We start from the raw sequence: 8,195 nt of genomic DNA, 5'->3' as shown, positions 1-8,195 counted from the left end.
CTGGGGCAGCCCCTTAGCTCCCAGACCTGGGATCAAACCTGAACCCTCTGCATTGGAAGGGGAGGTCTTAACCACTGGACCACCAGGGACGTCCCCAGTCAAAGACTTTAAACCAGCTGTCTTAAAAATGCTCGGAGGACTGAAGGAAACCATGGACAGTAAAACTTTAAAGAACTAAAAAAAAAGTATGAACAAAATATGAACATCAATATTCTATCAAAAGAGATAGATGTGATTAAAAGAAACTAAATAGAAATTCTGGAGCTGAAGAGTATAATAAGTGAAAGAAAGAATCTGATGCCCAGGGCTCACCCTAGTCTGCATGCTTGCTCAGTTGCTTCAGTCATGTCCGACCCTTTGCGAAGCTATGGCTGCAGCCTTCCAGGCTCTTCTGTCCATGGGATTCACCAGTCAAGAATACTGGAGGGACTTCCCTGGTGGGCCAATGGCTAAGACTCTGCGTTTGCTGTCCATAGGGCCCAGGTTTGATCCCTGGGATCAAGATCCCACATGCTGCAACTAAGACCCAGTGCAGCCAAATAAAATAAATAAAATATATTAAAAAAAAAAAAAAAAAAGAATACTGGAGTGGGTTGTCATGTCCTCCTCCAGGGGATTGTCCCAACCCAGGGACTGAACCTGGGTATTCTTCATTGCAGGCAGATTCTTTACCGCTGAGCCACCAGGGAAACACCCCAGCCTAGACAGGTAGTGTTAGCTGCTCAGTCTTGTCTGACTCTTTGCAACCCCACGGACTGTAGCCCATTAGGCTCCTCTGTCCATGGAATTCTCCAGGCAAGAATACTGGCTTGGGTAGACATTCATTTCTCCAGGGGATTATCCCAATCCAGGGATCGAACCCAGGTCTCCCTCATTGCAGGCAGATTCTTTACCGTCTGAACCACCAGGGAACCCCAGTCCAGCTGTGTCCAGATCTCTGGGGTTGGGACTCCAGTGTACGTTCCAAAGCTTCTAAGACTGTGAACCACTGTCACAGAGATTCTGTTTTAGGAGGTCCAGGGTTGGGAATCTCAATCTTGGAGGTGCATTAGCATCACCTGAAGAGCTTTAGAAATACTGATGGCCAGCCCACTCCCCCAAATCTCTGAGGGTAGGCACCAAGGACTGGCATTGTGAACAAACTTTTCTTACAATTCTGACTACTGCTAATGTGGAGAAACCATGAAAAATTCCATGTTGTCTAATCTTCATCTCTGTGAAAGCTTTGTGTTCAACTGAAATATCAAAAGCCCCAATATCTAAAATATAAGTTAATAGCATTTGTTTATTCCTTTTCTTCTGGCTGCACTGCAAAAATTTCAGTTTTCTGATCAGGGATTGAACTCAGGCTATAGCAAAGATAGTGCCAAATCCTAACCCCTGGACCACCAAGGCGCTCCCAACACTTGTTTATTCTAAAGTCCTTTGATGAGGCAATGAGATTAGCATCATTCATTTACTCATGTATTTATTTATATAAATTCATCGAGGGGACTTCTTGGTGGTCCAGCAGCTAAGACTCTGAGCTCCCAATGCAGGGGGCCTATGTTCGATCCCTGGTAGGGGAACTAGATCTCAAATGCCACAAGTAAGACCAGGAGCAGCCAGATAAGTAAATATTTTTTTAAAAAATGTATTGAGGGCCCCTCTGTGTGCCAAGGAAGGCAGCAGTGCACAAAATAGCCAGCCCCCACTGTCATCAAGCATTCATCCTAGCACAGAAGCCATAAATGAACAAAAAAATGATATGTGTGTCAAGCAATAAGAGAATTAAAGAGAGACAAAGAGAATAGAGGGGGATGAGAGCAGCTATTTTGGATAGAGTGGTCACAGTGTCCCTGAGTAGCTGACATTTGAGAAGTTGCCTGGAAGAAATCAGGGAGTGAGTTTGGTGCTGGAGAATGTCTGGGGAAGAGCTATCTGTTAAATAGAAATCTTTGAAATCTTGGTTTAAGGATGATACTCACAACCTCCCATCAGCCAGTTTCTTTCTTTCTTTTGTCTTGGGTGCCCTTGATTTCAGGGCTTCTTCCCTCCAGGCCCATAGAGAATATATTTGTGCTGTTTCAAGCGCTAAGTTTGTATTAATTTGTTACAGTAATGATAGGAAACTGACACAGTTCTTAATAAATGTTAGTCTTGTCGTTAGGTATGACCATCAGGACGAGTAGTTAGTGTCCTCAACAAACCCCAATCACAATGATAATAACAAAGACTGGAGACTTCTCTGGTGGCCCAGTGGTAAAGAATCCGCCTGCCAATGTAACAGACACAGGTTCGATCCCCGGTCCAGGAGGATTCCACAGGCAACTAAGCCCGTGGGCCGCAACTAGCGAGCCTATGCTCTAGAGCCTGAGCTCTAGGGCTGGGAGCAGCTCCTGAAGCCCTTGTGCCTTGGAGCCCGTGCTCTGCAACAAGAGATGCCGACTCAGTGAGAAGCCTGCACACCACAACTAGAGAGGAGACCTCGCTTGCTGCAACTGGAGAAAAGCCCGTGCAGCGATGAAGGCTCAGCACAGCCAAAATAAATAAACAAAAAACAGAACGACAGCAACAAACAACAGCAACACAGACGAATTCACCGGGAGGGGAACACTGGGATGTTTCTTCCGCTTCTAACTTTTGGCGTCCTAGGCGCCTGAAAGCACTTTGTCTACAGTTTAAAAAGAAGTAAGCTTCTGTTTGTTTTATTTTGGGGACTTTGTGTGTTGTTGTTGTCGTCTCTGGCTGCACAGCACAGGATGTGGGATCTTAATTCCCGGACCAGGGACCAAACATGTGCCCCCTGCATTGGAACCACAGAATCTTAACCACTGGCCTGCAGACAAGTCCCCAGAAGTGAAATTCCAAACTAGCTTCCACTACTTAGGCCTAATTTCCCACTTTGGGAAAAGTTAATAGTTGTATAACAGGAAGAAGTAGTGGTGAAATAGAACACGCTCCAGGTTGGATAATTGTATAACAGGAAGAAGTAGTGGTGAAATAGAACACGCTCCAGGTTGGACCTCAGAAAAGCTGGGTCCCAGTCCTCATCCTGTCTCCTTCTGGCTGTGTGACTTAGGTTATCTTGCTTCCCATCTCTGGGCTTCATATTCACTGTTTAGAAAATGAGAAAATTAAATCAAAACTAATTGCCATTTTGTTGAATATCTACAACGGACAGTTTATACATATAGTCTGGTTTGAGCACGAGATATCATTCCCATTTTCTCTAAGTGAGAAAATTGAGAGGCCCAGAGAGGTTAAGTGATTTGCCTGAAGTCACAGAGTAAATACCTGGCAGAGCTGAGATTTTAAAAATCTTTTGCACATTTCAGAGTCCAAGGCCATCTTTATTATTTTTATTTTATTTCTTTTATCTTTTGGCCAGGTCACGTGACATGTGAGATCTTAGTTCCCGACCAGGGTTCAAACCCATGCCCCCTGAATTGGCAGTGTGGAGTTTTAACCACTGGCCCACCAGGGAAGACCCCAAGGCTTTCTTGAAAAGACATATTGATGCTGCTTCCAGTTTTCTCTGTAGGTCATAATGTGGATGATTCGAGGGGCTGTGACCAGCCCTCAGGCCATTCTCCATCCTCTCTAACTTTCCACATCAGGGCTCTGGAAACTGATTCATCGCTTGCATATCTCAGAAACTCTGACTCAGCCCCTCGGAGGCTTCTCTCACAGTGATCCAGTCCCCATCTCATTTTCTTCGACAGACACTACTAACTGCTTAACCAATATCTAATCTTCTCTTTTTACTTAGTAATAGAACCCCAACTTTGCTTGAATAAAATGTGCCCAGTGAAAAATACCTCCCCATACACCCTTGCAGCTAGGGGTGATCTTCTCACCCAGGTCTGACTGACAAGATGTGAGTAGAGATTTGGGTAGAACTTCCTGGGAATCTATTGTCTTCCTCATAAGAAAGGGTGGAGGAATTGAGCAGGCACGTATTTTTTCCTCCTTGCTTTAACTTTCATTTCTGCCAGGAATATAGGTGAGATTTTTGGGAGTGAAGCTGTCACCTTGTGACTGTGAAGGTGAGAGCCACCTGCTGAGGGTAACAGAGCAGGAAGATAGAAGGAGCTTCGGTCCCTAATGGTTTCTCTGAGCCTCTGTACCAGCCTGAACTGCCTGCCTGAACCAGCCTGAACAGCCTGAACTTTCTTTCTTTGAAAAAGAAAGTTATTTGGGCAGATTTCTGTTGCATGCAACTCTGTGCAATTCTAACTGACAAGTTCTCCAAGAAAAGTCTCTCTTCTACCCTGGAACCCTGACATGTGGCCTTAACAAGCATCTGTGGTGACCCAAAAATAGACCTGGGGGGAGGAGAGATTGGCCATGGATGTGATTCTGAACTTGCTGAGTCATCACCTGTTCCATCCATGCTCTGGAGAAGAGTGCTGTTAATTACACTCTCCCTGGCCAGTCGAGCAAGGAGACGTCTGTGTGTTCTCAGGGAAGCTCAAATATAGCTCGGGCTCCTCCACGGCTTTTGCTGAGTGTGCAACATCTTCATGTCTGGCAGCCTCACTGAAAAAGGGGGAAGCTTCTCCTGGGAGGTTAGGGTCTGAAAGATGCTAAATCCAGGGGATGCTGGCAAAGTCTGGCTTAGAAAACAAGATCTCTATTTGTTCTGCCTCCTGCAAGTTGGGTGTCATTTCTCCTAGTTAGCAGGTGATGAAACTAGCTTGAGGTCCAGAGGGTAGAGGGTCCATGTGTTATGTTATTTGACTGCATGAAACTACCTGGACTCTATAACTGGGAAAAAAGTAACTTGGGGGATGAATATAAGATGACTCACAGAACTGCACATGAGACTGAAAATCCAGCTTGGACACAAAGGCAAAAAGAGTTCCGGGGGTCTGGGTGGCAGAAACAAGCATTGGGGTGGCAGCTTGGGTCATGAGCTCATTCCATGGCTAAAGGAGTGCTGGACACCTTGACTGACAGTCTTTCTAAAGCTTATCGGTAAGAATATCTTTTAAAAACATTTATTTTATTGAAGTATAGTTGATTTACAATGCTATGTTAATTTCTACTGTATAGCAAAGTCATTCAGTTATATATGTGTGTGTGTGTGTGTGTGTGTGTGTACATATATACATTCTTTTTCATGTCCTTTTCCATTATGGTTTATCACAGGATAATATATAGTGATATAGTTCCCTGTGCTATACAGTAGGACCTTGTTGTTTATTCATTCTATATGTAATAGTTTGCATCTGCTAGTCCCAAACTCCCAACCCATCCCTCTCCCATCTTCCTCCTCCTTGGCAACCACAAGTTTGTTGTCTATGCATGTGAGTCTGTTTCTGTTTCACAGATGAGTTCATTTGTGTCATATTTTAGATTCCACATAAAACTGAGAGCAAATGGTACTTGTCTTTCTCTTTCTGACTTTACTTAGTATGATAATCTCTGTGTTCATCCATGTCACTGCAAATAGCATGATTTCATTCTTTTTCATGGCTCCATTGTATATATGTAGGAAAGAATGATTTTCCTGAAGCATCCCGAGGGTTCAAGTACCAGAAGATTGACAAGAGGAAGTTGGGTGGTAAAAACAACAACAAAAAAAGTCCCCTGCAGATAGTATAGGATCAGTCAATATCAAGGGTTTGGGGAGCTGGCTGACCTAAGTTAAAATCTTAGCTTTTCCCTTTACTATCTATCGCTGGTTAAGTCAGTTAACCTCTTTAAGCATCAGTTTTCTCATCTGTGCCTGATGGGAGTAAGACATGTTTGAACCCAGCAGTATGTAAACTCTTGATGGCAGAGATTTTTGTTTTGCACCCACTGTTATTTCCCCAGCATCCAGACTAGTGCATGAGTATTTTGGGGGGGGGGGCACAAATCATGTGGGATCTTAGTTCACAGATCAGGGATCGAACCTGTTCGCCTTGCAGTGGAAGCTCAGAGTCCTAACCACTGGACCACCAGGAAATTCCCTAGTGCACAGTTTGTAGCTGATGCTCAATGCATATTTATAGGATGAGTGAATGAACTTTACATTTGTCCCCAAATACTTGTTAGATAGTGAGATATTTTCATGGAAATACAATGCGAAAGAGGTACTTGGAGTGGAAAATGAGCAGCCCCTCCTGCCTCATCACCTCACTCTGGGGAGGGAGAAAGAAGAGATGCAGGCAGCCACTGAGATGGATAGTAAGATGTCCACTCTGTAGGCTCTTGTTGTTTTTTTTGTTTTTTTTTTTTAATATTTATTCATTTATTTGGCTGCACCAGATCTTAGTTGCAGCATGTGGGATCTAGTTCCCTGACCAGGGATCGAACCTGGGCCCCCTGCATTGGGAGCTCAGAGCCTTAACCACTGGGCCAGCAGGGAAGTCCCAGGCTCTTGTCTTGAGACGCTCCACACCAGCATGCTGACCTGCGTCCTCCCATCGCAGTCATCAGCCTTCATCCTCACAAGCAAGGCTCTTCTGCTGAAAACAACAGGGCGTGTCAAGGGCAGGATGGATCTGGCCCAGCGATCTCCAGGGCTCCGGTATAATGTTGGCGTGTACTACTTGGCTTCTAGGTCTGACAGGTTAAGATGTCTGAAGTCACCATGGCCCCACACTTCACAGTGAACCGTGGCATACAATGGCAAATAGAATAAATTACAGTCCTGCAGAACATTTTAAAGAGCACACACGGTGGGACCTCCCTGGTGAACTGACGTCAACTCTCTCAGTCCTGTTTTCATCCAAAGCTTGACGAGCTACTAAGCTGGTTCCTACCCCAGGAGCATGGCAGAAATACAAAGCATAAAAAAAAGAGGCAAACCTGGAAGAAATTGGGATTTTGGTATCTTTGTGTGCGTGCATGCTAAGTCATGTCTGACTCTTTGTGACCCTCTGGACCATAGCCTGCCAGGCTCCTCTCTGTCCATGGGGCTTTCCAGGCAAGAATACTGGAGGGTTGCCATGCCCTCCTCCAGGGGATCTTCCCAACCCAGGGATCAAGCCCTTGTCTCCTGTGGCTCCTGCATTTCAGGCAGATTCTTTACTGCTGGGCCATGGGGGAAGCCCTTAGGTATCTTTAGTCCCTCCAATAACCAGGACCTTTGCCATGTTCCTCACTACCCTCAGAAGCAGGACCATCACCATACCCCTGATGACCAGTACCGCCACCATTTTCCACGATTAGTACTCCATCAATATCATCACCATCACCACCATGTCACAATTACCATCAATACCATCACCACCAACCCAACCAAGCCCAACACTCAGAAAAACCATATTCTCCATTTCCAGCATCTCCATCTCCCTCATCTTCACTATAAAAATTGTCATCAGCATTGTTATCACTACATAATACATGATATTGGGGTCCCACCCGGGGGGTTTCACCAGGTTGGTACACTCATCCCCCAGCTGCTGGGACAGTTGCTTGCTCACAGGTTACAGCTACTCCCTTCTCCTGAGAATTCCCCCTCAGCCAATGAAACTTCTGTGCCAGGAAATGACCAGAAAGTTACACCCCTGAAGGCAGGGTGCACCCAATGACTGACTGGCATGTACAAGTGCCCTGCCCTCTTGCCTCAAGCTGGGACAAATCTGTGGTGGTACAGAGCTTCCTCAACTTATGGTGGGGATATGGCCCAAGAAACTCATCATAAGCTGAAAACATTGTAAGCTGAAAATGCATTTAGTACACCTAAGCTGCTGGACATTCTAGCTTAGTCTAACCCACTTTAAGTGTGCTCAGAACACTTATATTAACCTACATTTGGGTAAAATAATCTAACATGAATACTCCTTTATAGTAAAGTACTAAATGTCTTTATGGAACGCTGTACTGAAAGCGCACAGAATGGTTGTCTGAGTACAGAGTGGTCGTACGTGCATTGGTTTTTCACCCTTGTGATCACATGGCTGACTGGGAGCTGCGGTTTGCCACCACTGCCCAGCGTCACAAGTGTCTTGTACCACGTATTGCTAGCCTGGGAAAAGATCAAAGTTCAAAGTACAGTTTCTACTGAATGAGTATCACTTTTGCACCACCGTCAAGTTGAAACATCCTAAGTCCTACCATCGTAAGTCATGGCTGATTGTATACATGCCCCCAAAGCTCTCTATGGGATCAGCCTAGAGAGGCTAGACTTCAGATGAGCCCACATTTTTAGCCTAGCTTTCACCATCCTCCCATCTGCTTCCTTCATCTCCTGGTAGAATTCATCTAAGTCCCTTGATCAA

The 8,195-nt window shown here is 45.1% G+C and overlaps 1 non-coding gene across 1 annotated transcript; it reads right to left on the bottom strand.

Moving 5' to 3' along the window:
* Nucleotides 1–6,264: 6,264 nt before the first annotated feature.
* Nucleotides 6,265–6,337, bottom strand: TRNAG-CCC (transfer RNA glycine (anticodon CCC)). Its single transcript has one exon. It is a non-coding gene; the product is annotated as a tRNA-Gly (tRNA).
* Between the last annotated feature and the right edge of the window lie 1,858 nt (nt 6,338–8,195).

Source organism: Muntiacus reevesi, chromosome 2 (genome assembly GCF_963930625.1).
Source record: "Muntiacus reevesi chromosome 2, mMunRee1.1, whole genome shotgun sequence".
Lineage (NCBI taxonomy): Eukaryota > Metazoa > Chordata > Mammalia > Artiodactyla > Cervidae > Muntiacus > Muntiacus reevesi.
The sequence above is the reverse complement of the archived record's forward strand: the minus strand, read 5'-3'. Positions and strand labels throughout refer to the sequence as shown.